The following is a 13,748-nucleotide window of genomic DNA, read 5'->3' on the forward strand; positions in this document are numbered from 1 at the left end:
GTAATCTTCCCCTTCCTCATCTATCACCCCTGAGCCACAGTGAACAAAATCTCCCATCCACAGGATGCTCTAATAATTCATTTCCAAATGATGGCTCATTCTGGATTTGTAACCATGTGTTTCCTTTGGCTACTTTCATATTTATCACAGAACAGGTGGGGGAAAAACATAGCAAAGAATCCTGTAAATATTGCAGTACAGAAACCCATAAAAATAAGAATATATATTTTAAGAGAAGTATAGGGTTGAAAATGTTGTAAGTGCCCTAATCTAGCATAACCCAATGGCCAATTCAAAAATTCCTTCTCTGGTAACTGGGCCACAATATACTCAACTGTAAAATGAAGAAGTTAGAGGGACCACAGTTCTATCTCTAAAGGTCCCTTTCTGTTCTATGATACCAGACCAGTGGTCAGCTAACATCTGCTTGCATATGTCTAGTGACAGGCAGGGAACTCACAAAGAGTTCAAATGGATATAAAGTTTCTCTTCTTACTTATTTCCATGTACATTCAACCCAACAGAACTGGCTAGTTCTGGCCTTGGGAACTACACTGAGTCTATCAAGAAGCATTAATTAAGCACCTTCCATGTGCCAAGCACTGTACTAAGAACTAGAGGTATAAAGAAAGGCAAAAACAGAGGGTTCTTTTCCTTCAAGGAGCTCAGTCCAATGTGGGAGACAATATGCAAACAACACTATACATACAGTATAAACGGGTGGTAACTTCAGGAGGAAAGACTATATACCGAATAAGTATAAACAGTTCTGGAAATATCTGAAGAACTGTAAGGTCTAGTTGGTGTCATCCCTCCCTGCTCCCATCCCTGTTCCTCCATTCTCTTCCTAAATGTCAATAGGACATTACCTATCCTGCCTTGGGTCACCAACAAGTTCATCTCCTTTGTTACCAAAAGGATCTAAGAAAACACGTATTTGTATAAACAGTTTGCAATTCCAGCATAGAATCGGAAATAAGAATCAAACACCCACATCCTCCCAACTCCTAGTCTCTCTTTCCCCTCCCACAAAATAAAATCCAGTTTTGTGGTCACTGATTTTCTATGCTAGATCATCAGACTCCCTCCACATCTCCCCTTTGGAATCCTTCTTCCCAGCCTTAAGCAGGGACCCTCCTGAGAGCAGCAGTCGTAACAAATGAACACTTCTCAGTCCAAAGGAGAAAACCTGTAAACAGGACCACAATATTCTTTGGTTATAGGCACCTAACTCTCGTTAGAGTAACTCTTTGATAGAATGAGATAATATTTCTAAAGTGCCCAGCACACACACAGTCGGTGCCCAATAAATGCTTGTTCCATCCTTACCTCCCCTAGATATTCTGCTTTATAATTTCCAAAGGGCTTGCTTCTATATTAGTTCTACTATCCCCAATTTACATAAGTGGTTTAGAGATGTTAATTTGCCTGCCCCAGGGTCACTGCCCAAGCAGCTGAATCCACACACCAATTTCAGTCCTTTGATTCATGTCTCCCACCAGTAAAGAAAAGAGGGAGGATAAGAAATGAGATCTTTCAACCATAAACCCAAATGTTACTAACAATAATTTCTTATAATAGATAAAAAAACAACATTTTGTATCATAAATGTTATATAATTTATATTATGAATAAAATAAAATAAAAATAATAATTATTATAGCAGCTAGAATTTATGGTTTGCAAAGCACTTTATACATATCTAACTTTATTCTCAAAATAACACTGCAAAGTAAGTACTATTATTATCCCCTCCATTTTGTGAATTAGGAAACTGAACAGTGGTTAAGTGACTTGCCCAGGGTCACAAAGAAAGAGTCTGAAGCAGGATTTCAACTCAGGTCATCCTGCCTCCAAGAAGGTGGTACAGTAGACAGAGTGAGGGGCCTGGAGAGGACTCAAGTTCAAATTTGGCCTCAGACACTGTATGATCCTAGGCAAATAATTTTAACTGTTTGCCTCAGTTTCCCCATCTATAAGATGAGCTGAACAAGGAAATGGTAAACCACTCTAACTTCTTTGCCAAGAAAATCGCAAAAAGGGGTCACAAACACACTAAAACGATTAAACAACAAAAACCTTCTGCCTCCAAGTGGCCATCTAACTGCCTCTAAGTGTTCTTTCTGCCACACACTTGCCACTATACTATGGTTCACTTCCAAGAAAAGACCAAGTGCTCAACTCATTTTTCAGGTTCATTACCAGAAAATGTTCTGGCAGGGCCAGAGTGGCCCAAGAGAGTCTGAGATAAAAGGTCAAGTGTAAGCAGCAGGCTGAATTTGCTTAAAAATTAAAGCCAAAAGTCACGTTCAGCAAGCATGACCTCTCTCATAGTGAAAAAAAAATTAAAACCGGGTGACTTTTTCTAGCCCTAAGTAGGATGAAAAAAAAAGGTGTGTCAGTACTTTCTTAGTACGCCAATAATGACGTGTCAATAATAAGTGTATTGCTAGTATGCCAATAATCAGGCCAGTTGAGGATGTAGCACAGCTACCAGCAGGCTTTCTCCCTCTCAATTTGCCTAACGTCATTCATTTCTAAGAGCAGATTCCAGTAATGCTGTTGTCTGTCAGAGTGTCTGTTCATGTCTGGAATCTGATGAATCATCATTGTCCCAGTTGTAGGCTGCATTTGGAACAAGAATCTGGGTTCAAAATCCACACCTGGGCATGTGCCTCTGGGTATGATACATCACCTTCCTGATCACCCATTTCCTCATCTATAAAACAAGGATAATCCTAACAATAGCTATAATACCTACTTCAAAGGCTGCAGGGAGGAGCAGATAACTTTAAATGATGTAAAAACCTCTGTAAGCCTTAAACTTATGTGATAATAATAATAATAATAGATGGCATTTATGTGGCACTATAAGATTTGCAAATTGCTCTACAAATATTCTGTCTCATTGGATCTTCTAATAACCCTGGGAGGTGAGTTTTGTTATTATCCTCACTGTACAGATGAGGAAACTGAGGCAGACAGGGGTCAAGTGACTTGTCCAGGGTCACACAGCTAGTAAGGCCAGATTTGCTTTCTGGTCTTCCCAACTCTGGGCTCAGCACTCTATGCATTGTACCACCTAGCTACTGCTAAAATATCATTTTGAACTTAGCTATCATCATTATCATCCTATCACTAAAATAAAATTGTACTCACTAAATTCTTTATTAAAATTGGGTTCTGGGGTGGCTAGGTGGTGCAGTGAATAGAGTACCAGCCCTGGAATCAGAAGGACCTGAGTTCAAATACGGCTTCAGACACTTAACACAAAAACTAGCCATGTGACCTTGGGCAAGTCACTTAACCCCAATTGCCCTCCCAAAAAAAGCAAAAAAAAAAAAATTAGGTTCTAACCATTAAAGGAAAGTACAAATTAATAATTAGTGATTGCTTTTAAAATTTGGGTAAAATAGTCACTGTTTAGCTCATACATTAAATACACAACCACATATTGCTTATTAATTTAGACACTGAATCCCTTGATGGAAACACAGGCACTGAATTTGAAACCATGGGACTTCAAATCCAGCCTCAGCCATTTCTGTGTAACTGTCCAGCTCTCATCTTCTCATCTCTATAATAAGAGGTTTAGTACCAGATGAGGACTGAGGTCCTCTCAGGCTAGTTCCATGATCCTATCAAGAATCAAAAAGCCTCAGGTTACAAGCAAATGAAAATGAAATATTTATACTAGGCTAATAATACCTGTCTGAAGTCCTTCCATCATGGTATTGTTGGGAGTATCAGACAAGATAACTGCTGCACTTTAGTTGCTATTATTGTCATTGTTAAAAAAAACAATAATGAAGGTATTATTTATACCTTGAAGTATAGACCTATGAATTAATTTGGGTTATTATTTATAGCTCCTACCCAATGTTTAATTGTTTAATGTGGGTATTATTTGTAGATTGGAACTAGGTAGTTATAATTAGGTTAGTTATATTACATTTTTATTATTAAATAATAACAAATTATTAATTAGGTACAGGCATATTATCATCTTTAAACATTACATTACTGGGTTCCGAAAATAATATAATATAAAAAGATCTTCTTCTACATGGGTTAAAGGGAGGTCTAGACTCAGACCTTCAGGGGGATTTGGGAAAGTTGAAACAGATAAGAGACAAAAGATGAAGCTGAAGGACCGAGGTCCTTGGGAAGGAGGGAGGATTCTAAAAAGTTTGGAACTCAAGAGTTCAGTTGATTGGAATGAGGCTTAAGCATGGAATAACGGAGTCAGATGATCTGGGTTTAAATCCTTGTTCTGCTTTTGGAAGGCTTTGTGCCTCAGTTTCCTCATCTGAAAAATGAGTGCCCTTCTAAAGTACCTTCCAACTCAATATTGATTTTGTACCTGGTCAACATGTTGATTTGTTCGACTCAACTGTATTTTTTAGTTACAAGTAAATAAGTCATTGACAATCATTTATTGTTTACTACCCAACAATCCATACTTTGTGGTCCTGGGTGCGTATATAAGAGAATATGACACCAAATTTCTTGAAGCAATCAATCAGCATTTATTAAGTACCTAGTGTGTACCAGACACTTATGAAGTATCTGACCTCAAGAAAATTAAATTCTTAGGAGGGGAAACAACATGTACACATGTGTATGGGAAAGGTAAAAGTGTGGTTTCTCAGAGACTGTCTGCTAAAGTAAGTAAGTCCTTAGGTCTTAGGCCTAAGTTTTCATTTTTTATTAGAAATTATGTGACTTTGAAACTTTAGAAATCTTTCTGTATAGTTGCTCTATTCTAGTCAGTCCTTCTCACTCAGCTTACCATGAAAGAGTTAAATTTCTATAGAACTGCAAGAATTGCTGAACAAGACTACTGATAAAGGAGAACAGACAGTAACCTTGGAAAAGAAGCTCAGTCCCTGGTTCCCAGAAAAACTCCTAGGTAATACTAAAAATAATGAAGAATGGAAGGAGCTGGCAGCAGCAGGTGGATTTGACCAATCAAGGGACAGACAGTAGCCTTGGGACCCTCAAGTCCAGATAAGAATGTATCAAGAGTAGACTGAAAGGAGGGGTCCAGTATTCTGAGGTTGTAATACACTGACGTAATGGACCTAATGTATTATGTAACAAGATTAGAGCCTCATTAGTAATAATTATGTTAATATTCATAACCCTTGCTTATTTAACCCAGCTTTAGTTTATGTACAGCGGCCTCCTTTCTCTCAGTGCTGTCCCAGAGACTGGACCGCCTGCTTCTCACGAGATTCTAATAAATCTTTCTACCTTCACTTTGAGAGGTCTCCGAGTAGTCAATCTGGGTTAGGGTCTCTGTATCCCACACAGCTGGGGGCTTGTGTACCGGGATCACGTGACTCAGTGGGGAACGGTCATCACCCCTATTTGGAGGCAGGTGCCCATGGGACATTTTGTTCTGTGGTCTCCAAAGCAGGGTGGTGTTTCTCTTCTTCACTGAGCAAAGTTCTCCCGAAGCGGAGAACCTCAGCTCAGTGAAGGAGAAGATAAAAGTAATGCATCCGAAGCTCCTTTGCAGAGGTTGTGATTGAGCTCACAGTCAGAAGAACCTACGTGGGTGTAGCCAGAAGGTAAGCACTCAAGAGTCTGGGGGCTAATTGGCTGGGTCGAGGGAGACCCGAGAGGATAGGACTGCAAACGGCCCCAGGGGAAAGGACTCTTTGAGAACGCTATCCGGTGACTACTGGCAGGTGGGTGACCCCTGTCGAAATAATTCGGAATATAGAGGAGTCTAAGGGCGGTCCTCATTAAATTATGGGGAAAACACAGTCCAAGCCCCCAAAATTCGGAGCAATTTCAGGAAGTGCCGGCTAATAGAGAATTGGGATGAATTACCAAAATATAAAGGGAAGGATAAAAAAAATGATCAAGTGAAACTGGCTTGTATACTCGTTCTTTGTGTTTCTGTGTAAAGTGTCTGTCTGTGTAATTAACAGCCTCTGTGTGTTCAAGGGCAGGAAGAAAGGATGGGCCAGTTTCCCCCTACACCTGGGGATCTGTGCCTAGGTTATCTTAAAGCAAGAAAGTTTAAGCATGTAGCAAAGGAAGGAGCATGGGTAAGAAGTTAAGATAGGTATAAGTTATTTGCTATTGGAAGGTGTGAACAGAAGTTTTAAGATTTTTAAAAGTTTGAAAAATCTCTTCCTCTTCATTCTACTCTGGCCTAGTGGAGTGAGGAGAAGGCGATAAGAAAGGCGGGGCATCTTCTCCCCTCAGATCAAAGAGGCAGGCGTAGAACATTTAACTATTTCCTGCCTCATCTAAAAGAGGAAAGCTTTGTGTATCAGAATGCGACTGAAAGGCAACTGAATACATTCTGGTCATTTTTGAAGAGTGTCACTCCTGATTCAATGCTAAAGATATATAGTATTTGGCACTGGGGCAAATTAGGAAAATACATAGATCTGTAAAAGAGACACCTCAGGGATGAAGCTTTGAGCTCTCAGGCACAGAAGAGGACACCAGGGTCCCACTCACTCGACTGCTAGATTCAATGCTCTCACTTTCAAAGAAGTTCTCTAAAGAGTGGAGACATAAGTGAAATTTATAGGAGTAAAAGTTAGAACAGCTAAAAAACATTTCAGCAGATTTTGTTAAAGCCTCTCTCACCAGATCAGATTAAGGAAAGAGAGTGCTGAAGTGTAGTAAGGAATTTGAGTTACCCTCCCCCACTTGAAAGTTATATCAAAGGGCCCTACTGGCAACAGCCCTGGGCCCCTCGATACCCTGAAGCACCTCTAAGAATGCAGATGACCACCCCCCCTCTCCTTTCAAACCCCTGGGGCCACAACTAGACTCTGCAACTGTGGGGAGAGGAGAAAAGCCTCTGCACTTGGTAAGGCTAATTTTCTATCAATAATTTTTGTATGTGGGGTGGCCAGGTAGCACAGCGAGTAAGAGCACCGGCTCCAGTGTTGGGATGACCTGGGGATCAAATCTGGGCTCAGACACTTAGCACCCACCCAGAAACACCTGGCCGTGTAACCTTGAGCAAGTTACTCAACCCCAATTGCTTAGGGGTGGCCAGGTGGCACAGTGAGTAAAGAGCACCGGCCCCAGAGTCGGGATGACCTGGGATCAAATCTGGGCTCAGATACTTAGCACCACACCCAGAAATAACTGGCCATGTAACATTGAGCAAGTTACTTAACCCCAATTGCTTTAAAAAATAATAATAATAATTTTTGTATGTGATGATTTAGAAATGCAATTAACGTCACTGTGTTGTTATGGTATCTCTAGATTGTAAAATCCTCTTATACTATAAAAATAGAGTGATCATTTGTGAGCCAGAAATAGTATTAGATAAAGCAGTTTTCAATCTGAATTTTGTTAAAACTAAAAGATGGAAAAAAGTTGTGTAAAACCAGCTATGTTACCTTATCAGTTCTGTTAACCCTATTTTATAATGTTTATTTCATTTGAATTGGATTTTTACATTATAGAATCTGATAATTTAAAGCTGTTATATTTGGGATACAAACAGGTAGTAATAATAAACTTTTTGGAAGATATGAATGTGAATGAGTAATTGGAAATAGTAAGGAAAGAAATAAATTTGTGAATATATATTTTCTTTCTGAGGACCAAATGTATCAGAACTTAGAAATATATAGTTATGTGATAAAAAGGTACATATTGTTATTAGGCATTAAAAAAGTGATTCACTGTATGTCCCCCTTCCCCTCCACCCCCAAAAGTTTTATTTACCTTAGTTTACTGTTCAGTAAGGGGATGGTGGTGGAATTCACATCCTAGGAATTTTTATTGGACTGATACAATTGTAAAGGTGCTTGGTACAATGCCTGGTACAAAACAACAATGCTATTTGAGTGTAAACTGTGTAAGCTAAAAATTAATTGTTTCATGTTTGTTAATCTTATGTGGAATTTTCTTTAAGTGTGAATTTTATGCCAATGGTAATAGGATGAATGATTTCTTTTGTGCAAAGCAATTTGGAAAAGACTAAATTTAAGATCACCAGATTGGTAATTACTTGATTTTGGTTTCAAAGTCTAAATTTAGGTACATGATACTTATTTATGATATTGTTACAGGTAAACAGTTGTATTAAAAGAAAGTTTCAGTTAAGATTGTTTAAACTTGTAAGATTGTTAACCAAGCTATTTGGAGTTATTGCATAAATCAAGTATTTACAAAAGTATGCTCATGAAAGGTAATTATTGAAGAAAAGACCTGTTAAACCTCCTTGTATAAATTTTGTTAATTATTAGGGAAAGATTTTATGACCGGAGAATTTAGGAATTGTATAGTAGTTAATGATATCAGGATAAACTATTTTTGAAAGAGGGAAATATCCTTGTGAAGAAATGTTTTGTAAGATCTTTGGTATGAGATGACGGGGAACAGATTAGTAGATAAGAAAGCTAAGGAGGCCTCCATGTCCATAGAATCTATGATGAGGGATGTGTTGAATCCCCAAGACCCTAAGAAAAAAGCAATACTTGTGTTCATAGAAGCTGAAAGGGAAAATTTAATTAAGTTTGGGAAGAGTGAAATTGAGCAAGGTATTGGTTGTTGCTTGATGGGAAAGAAATGGTCAATCAACAAATCTGTGAAGTGTCTTATATGCAAGGAAGTAAACAAAAGGGTATAAATAAAGCAGTATGAGTCTCCTGACAGGAAGGCTGGGAAAAACAGACCCTGAGATTTAGAGCAGTGTTTATGGGTTCCAGAATAGTGAAGTAGTTTCAGAAGTTTTATGGGAAAGACTGAGAACAAGATGGGAGACACAAGATGAGAGAGACAAGGAAAATGTTATAATCCAGGATGGGGAAGCAATCTCATTAGTCCTGGGAAAGGAAACAGGGAGAGAGGGACAGCAGTTAGAGAAGTCTGCCCATTAGTGTACTGAATATTATCTGTAGTGAATTGTTTATAATCAGAATGATTTGATAAAACTGTGGGAATTTGTTTTAATGCTAAAAACTAAAATTGTTAATTGATTGCTGTATGTGGAAAGGGAGAGACTGGATGAAAACTTTATTTTGACTAGTTCTGCTCATTCAGAACAGTACTCCTGCTACTGTATGATGCTGTAAAACTGCCTGGGAAAGTGAGCTTGTTTTAGTTATGAAGCTCCTATACAATAAACTTGACTTACTGAGAAGCAGCAAAGTCTATGTACAAAAGAGTAAAAAGGATCTCTAACATGATGAGTTAAAAAATTGTAAAGGGAAAGTTGTTAAAGGGAATCCCTTATGTATGTGAGTCCTGGTAAATCTTTGTGGTATACTGTAACTTAATGAGAGTAACTTGATGTTAAGGTAAGAAGGTTTTGGAACTATAGTGCATGTGGATGCTTTGTCCAATAAGGTCCCTATTTTTCATCTTTATGTCAATTCAATGGTAAGTTAGGCATAAAGCAAATTATGAAGTCTTGCTGTCTTAAGGACATTCTTCCAGAATATTTTTGAGAATAATTGGATACATAATTAATTGGCTTGTGAGGTAGACATTAACTTCTTTGTTTACTTACTCTAGGATTCCAGTACAGAACAGTTAGTAATAGAGATCAGAGGATTAAGAAGATAATTGGAGGTTTGATTAGAAATATGGAAGGCAGAAAGATTTGTAACTTGATTTTATAATTAATAGCTCAATAATATTTGAGAAGAAAAGGAAATAAGAATACAAATGAATTGAATCATTATCCCATGGACTGAGATTGGGATTATAAAGTTACTGTAGAAAAGTTATATATGTGTATATGTAATGTGGTCCCAGTGTATTTCAAAGTGTAATTGGTTATTAATGCAATTGACTGAATTAATTGTTGGGATTAAATCAGAGACATTTTTAATTGAGAGAAAAGAAATTTTAGTGTGAGATCAGATTAAGCATAGCTACAGGAAGATAGGGAATCTTGGGAAGTAGATGCAAATCTATTAGAGCAATAATTTGTAAACCTGATGGGAGATTTGATTTTTATGAACAAGAATAAATATAGAAATGAATACAGGCTATTTGAGGCTCACTTTAGAGATGTTCCTTAACCAATGTGAGATTATAATCATATCTTAAACTGATTGTTGGAGCTTGTTATTTAAGATCTGAAGGGATTGTTAACTGACTATTCCTCTGAGTCTAACTCCAGGTTTGGATATTAAGAAAGGCTATCCAAGTGATCTAAGCCACCGATCCATGATGCCAGACCCTATGAGGTACAGATATGGAAGGCCTGTGAAGTATGGGTATGGGAGGTCAGGACAACGACTGTTCCACATGAGCTGAGGTAGGATTCTCCTGACTCGACCCTCCCAGTGACACCTGGCAGACCCTGAGCTTGGCTCAATGCAGATTGCAGCCTGGTATACATTTTGCCTGGAATTGACATTCTGAAGTTGGGGAAAATGGTTCCCTCATTACAGCTTTGTCCCTATTCTTGGTGGCAAGTTTCAATAATTAAAAGTTTTGAAAATACAACAACAAATCTATTAAATATTTGATTCTGGAACATCTTAAGTTACTGTAAGATAAAGCTATTAGGCTTAGGATTTAGCATAGGTATTCCTGTATAAGTCAGGGTCCTTTAGTTCTTTGTAATAATGTGAGGACAAGTAGGTCAAGGATTTGTGGGAATATTATTCTGTTATTTAGTTAGTATCATACTTGTCTCAGCTTTCTCATAATTAGCTAATGTTAAAAGGAGAATAGTTTCTGGACTACTTAGTAAATAATTTAATTGTTGTAACTATTAGTATAATGTAAATCCCTTAGTGAAATCTCATCCTCCTGGTGGAGGAATTGATAATGTATTAATGCAAAAATATAAGAAACTAGTTTTAATGTGTGATCATGACAATTGATAAAGACTCTAATTTTAATTTTGTAAGAATGATAAGGGTTCAGGATGAGTAATTTAAATTGGTTCTAAGGTTCCTTTTGTAGGTAAGTGAATGAAAGAAGGCAGAAGATAAAGAGCCTGGAATGTTGAGGATGCTGAGGATGGATGGATGGAAAACAACCAGAGGACTTCCGTCAGATGGTGTAACCCCTGCCAGACAACAGTGTGAAAAGAGACTTTTGGACTTTGGAAGGGACAATTGTTTGTTATTGTTTTCTTTTGAATCCCTGTATCTGCACTCATGAAGGGGACTGCCCCCTTGTATGTTGTCAATGCAATGATACATTCTTATTACTTCCTTGTGTTTTGTAACTAAGCTCAGTATTGTTTCCCCATATCACTAAGATGATAAGATTAGACACAAAACCTCTGGAATGGGTCAGGTTGATGGTGTTACAGAATAAAAGATGGGAACCTGTACCCGCAATTACTCAAGATGAAGTGGGACCAACCAGAGACTTAGAAAACCAATGTGAGGCCATGCTCAAAATGTTTGAAGAAAGAGTGTGAAAGAATGTTAAATTGTTTTAGTGAGAAACCACAGTAGGCTAAAAGAAAGAGGGGATTGTACGGGAAAGGTAAAAGTGTGGTTTCTCAGAGACTGTCTGCTAAAGTAAGTAAGTCCTTAGGTCTTAGGCCTAAGTTTTCATTTTTTATTAGAAATTATGTGACTTTGAAACTTTAGAAATCTTTCTGTATAGTTGCTCTATTCTAGTCAGTCCTTCTCACCCAGCTTACCATGAAAGAGTTAAATTTCTATAGAACTGCAAGAATTGCTGAACAAGACTACTGATAAAGGAGAACAGACAGTAACCTTGGAAAAGAAGCTCAGTCCCTGGTTCCCAGAAAAACTCCTAGATAATACTAAAAATAATGAAGAATGGAAGGAGCTGGCAGCAGCAGGTGGATTTGACCAATCAAGGGACAGACTGTAGTAGCCTTGGGACCCTCAAGTCCAGATAAGAATGTATCAAGGATAACTGAAAGAAGGGGTCCAGTATTCTGAGGTTGTAATACACTGACATAATGGACCTAATGTATTATGTAACAAGATTAGAGCCTCATTAGTAATAATTATGTTAATATTCATAACCCTTGCTTATTTAACCCAGCTTTAGTTTATGTACGGCGGCCTCCTCTCTCTCAGTGCTGTCCCAGAGACTGGACCGCCTGCTTCTCACGAGATTCTAATAAATCTTTCTACCTTCACTTTGAGAGGTCTCTGAGTAGTCAATTTGGGTTAGGGTCTCCGTATCCTACACACATGCAAATGTACACAAAAGAGAAACAAAATTAATACAAGGCCATTTTTTTTTGGGGGGGGGGGGGGGGGGGGGGGGAACATCCACAGCTGAAGGATCAGGAAAGATCTAAGACAAGAGTTCATTTCCCTTTTTTTGGGTCCTGGACCCCTGGGGCAGACAGATGAAACCTATGGACCCCTTACATAATCATGTTTTTAAATGTACAAAAATACAGAGAATTACAAAGGAAACCAAAGGTGAGTGAAAATAAAGATGCAATTTCCCCCTAACCCCCATTCAGGTTCATATAATCCAGTAAAAACAAACAAAACAAACAAAAAAACAAGAAAAACAAACCCTATATAGGAGCTAGGGCTCTGTTTGAGTTTTCAAGGAAAATAAGGTTCCCAAGAAAGGAGGTAAGGAAAGGTGTTCCAAGAATCTCGCTGGTTGGCATAAAAGCTTCTTACAAATAAGGATTGTTTCATCCAATGTAGCTGGTCCATAGGAATAGTACTGGATCAGGGATTTCATTGACATGAGGTACTTCCAGAAAAGGAAACTCCCTCCACTGGAGCAGATTAATACTTCTTCTGCTACTTATACATAATCTTCAAGAGATGCCCAGGGCCTTGAGAGTTCAAGTGACTTGCCCAGTGTCTTCATACTGGACCAATATCTAAGAAATACAGTAATGCTCTGATTCTGTGGCAGCTAGAGGGCATGGTGGATAAAGAGCTGGGCGTGGAGTCAGGAAGACTCCTCTCCCTGAGATCAAATCTGGCCTCAGACATTTATGAGCTGTGTGACCCTGGGCAAGTCACTTAACCCTGCTTGCCTCATTTTCCTCATCTGTAAAATGAACTGGAGAAGGAAAAAGCAAATCACTCCAGTATCTGCCAAGAAAACCCCAAATGGGGTCACAAAGAGTCAGACATGAATGAAAAATGACTCAACAACAATAATTTCTGAAAACTCTATCAAGAAGACAATCATTGTAAAATGAAATGATTTTTTTTTTAAAGAAGAATAAGGTTAAAACTCCAAGTTTCTCACCAAGGACTAAAAACCAAACAAATAACAAATATAACCAATAATCTTAGCAGGCCAACTCTGTGAGTTATCTATCACTGGTGGCCAGCCTTTTTGGTGCTAGGCCTCTCTGAATCCCATTAGGCCTGTCTTTGAATGAGAAGTACATCTATGTGTAGCTCATCACTCTTCGTAGCCTGTACAGATTAGTAGAAGTTGCCAAAGCCCATTTTCTTCAGTCATAACCTTTGAGAACCCAGAGTTACAGTCATGGCGCAATGAGGTATAGGAGGAGGACTTGGGTGGAAGAAATAAATGCGCTTATTTACACAATGCTTTGCAGTTTGAGGTTCACCTATTCCCCAAATGGCAAATGATCAATGGATATGAAATGGCAATTTTCAAAGGAAGAAACCAAAACTATTAAAAATCATGTGAAAAAAATGCTACAAATCCTTAATGATTAGAGAAATGCCAATTAAAGCAATTTTAAGGCTCTATCTCACATCTATCAGACTGGTAAAACTGTCAAAAAAGGAAAATGATAAATATTGGGGGAGAAGGACTACAGGAACACAGAGATGATAACATCCTGTTGG

The 13,748-nt window shown here is 38.2% G+C and overlaps 1 protein-coding gene across 1 annotated transcript in view; it reads right to left on the reverse strand.

Annotated features, from left to right (window-relative positions):
- Positions 1-13,748, reverse strand: part of FGD6 (FYVE, RhoGEF and PH domain containing 6) — a 180,385-nt gene that overhangs the window by 119,604 nt on the left and 47,033 nt on the right. The gene's annotated exons all lie outside the window — the stretch shown is intronic.

Source organism: Petaurus breviceps, unplaced genomic scaffold (assembly GCF_028583685.1).
Source record: "Petaurus breviceps papuanus isolate PSGF00001 unplaced genomic scaffold, PetGlider_PUasm1.0 225, whole genome shotgun sequence".
In the NCBI taxonomy this organism is placed as follows: Eukaryota; Metazoa; Chordata; class Mammalia; order Diprotodontia; family Petauridae; genus Petaurus; species Petaurus breviceps.